General features: G+C 41.5%; 1 protein-coding gene across 1 annotated transcript in view; it reads right to left on the bottom strand.

Moving 5' to 3' along the window:
* Positions 1 to 2,339, bottom strand: part of LOC101851570 (A-kinase anchor protein 9) — a gene marked incomplete in the record, with an annotated part of 155,691 nt that overhangs the window by 135,545 nt on the left and 17,807 nt on the right.

The raw sequence follows: 2,339 nt of genomic DNA, 5'->3' as shown, positions 1-2,339 counted from the left end.
TGTGTGTGTGTGTGTGTGTGTGTGTGTGTGTGTGTGTGTGTGTGCGTTTTGCTTGAATGAGTGTGTTTACGGATTTTCTTCATTCATATATACAATGAAGTTTGTAAATGGAAAAATCATTAAAGAGAACAAAAGAAATTGGATAAAGGGAAGATAAGAACACTTTGGTGAACTGACATTAACATTTGTTACCATAAGCTGTTTGTCAGAAAGCCATGTAATTGACGTTTTCTGAAATGGTACCGTTTGTATGACTAATGTACCATTTATTTTAGTTATTTAGGTCAATAAATAATTAACCACTTTTGCCAAGGATTGACACGCTTTTCCATACTCGCATTACACAAAGAAACACACATATCTTGGTAGCAAGGTTTATGAGGAAACATTATTGGTAGACTCTTTGGCCATGCCAAGTAAAGTTTGGGAACACCCGGTGAAAAAATTTAGGCCAGCTGTACTTGCAAACAAGAATAATATATGGAGATGTCATTGCCATCCTCTTAGGCGGTTCTTTTACATCTTCGCAAAACATTCAGCGTGTGTGTGTGAGTGTGTGTGTGTGTGTGTGTGTGTGTGTGTGTGTGTGTGTGTGTGTGTGTGTGCGCGCGCGCGCGCACGTGTGCATGTGTGCGTGTGAGTGTGTTTCGAAAGTAGTTTGTATACACCGTCTGTTGCAAAGATTAAATAGAAGGAAAAAGATGGTATAAAAATGTGCAGAAGATTCGTTTTAGGGGACAAGCGTTAGCTTTATAGACGAGTCGCAAGTCTGTACTCAAAGCTCCTTTCACTTACGAGATGGACAGAACTGTGGTGGTTTTAGGTGACATCGATATAAAGGTACAAAATCTCGAATACTTCGAATGGGATTTACCATCTGGTCGAGTGACTTACTTCATGGGAAACAAGAAACTGAATACTGTAAATATAAAGTACAAGAAGTTTTCTAAAAGGGCAAATGGGTCCAAAAGGTGTTTGTTATCTGAGCCTCCGCTTCCAACATGTTACATGTAAAACAAGCGCTAACTCCGCTCCGCTGATGTTTTTGGCGCTGCTCCAGTCATTACCAGTCGTATTTTTGTACCAGAGATCTTTGCTTGGAGTGTCGAGGAAAAAACAGCAAGCATTCTAGGGGGTGCATACAAAGCGCCCCCCCCCCCCCGTAGAAAAAATCCCCAAAGAATATCCTCGCTCTGGAGAAGAAAAAAAAGCATCCAGCTGAACATCTCGTCTTTATTTCCCTGCAAAAACCGTAGCAGCATGTCTGTGGTCTGCAGAAAATTCTGACAGGGAATTTGTAGGCTGGCTTTTTTTCCCAAGATCTCCGAAAAGTCTTTGTAAAAACAGGGCTTAAGTGATGCAATGCATAAATAGAAGAATGGTGTGTTTACTCATGCTTTATAAACATGGCACTTGGGTGGACCAACAAAGGCGTAAATTGATTTTCTTTAAAAGAAACACAATGTATGCACACACTTTTACTTGCAAGGCTTAAGTGCATGAAGGACGACGAGATAGGGCAAGCAAATCGGAACGGAAGAGAACAGACATACACAAAGATACGGTAGTCCGAAGAATGAACACAAAGAAGCATTAAGGCAGTGTTTATGTTTATAATATTATGACAAACGGGCTGCCTCTGGGAACAAGCGGGAGAGGGAGGTTGGGGGGGGGGGGTTAGAAAGGAGAGCACTGGAGGATGAACGAATAATTGCAAGTAGTATCTTTCTCCCGATGCTAACATGTGAGCGATGATGGTAAAGCTGAGTCAGCTTACGAAAGTAATGTAATTCCTCTCAAACAGCAGGTGTTACATGGTTTTTATAATTTAATGATAAATTTGCTAGTTGCAAGACTTCTAGATCTACCTGAATCTTCTCAAGTTCTCTTAGAATTTTCTTCCCCACGGTTATTCTGATTATAGCATTTTTATTTCTCTCCCTGTTCCCTGCCCGTGCAGCATCCGTACAAGCAATAGCAACCACAGTTTCATTACATGTTTATCTCTGCGAACCTTTTTCAAATTTGCCGTCTGTACGTACACTTCGCCCTTAGCCTAGATGTTTATTCTTCTATGTCATAGTGCTCCTGTCCGCTTACGTTTTGCCTTTATCGCAATTTACTCACGCCCACATTCCTGGCCGTTATACATGGGCTATTCACCAGACTTGCACAACCTGCCCTGTGTGTGAGTGGTTCGAGAACCACATTCCGTGACCTGAGATGTGCAGATCATTTATTATTTTTGTATTAATCATCTCTCTCTCTCTCTCTCTCTCTCTCTCTCTCTCTCTCTCTCTCTCTCTCTCTCTCTCTCTCTCTCTCTCTCTCTCTCTCTC

The sequence above is a fragment of the Aplysia californica genome, unplaced genomic scaffold (genome assembly GCF_000002075.1).
Source record: "Aplysia californica isolate F4 #8 unplaced genomic scaffold, AplCal3.0 scaffold00110, whole genome shotgun sequence".
In the NCBI taxonomy this organism is placed as follows: Eukaryota; Metazoa; Mollusca; class Gastropoda; order Aplysiida; family Aplysiidae; genus Aplysia; species Aplysia californica.
This window is presented reverse-complemented; position numbering and strand designations above follow the sequence as displayed.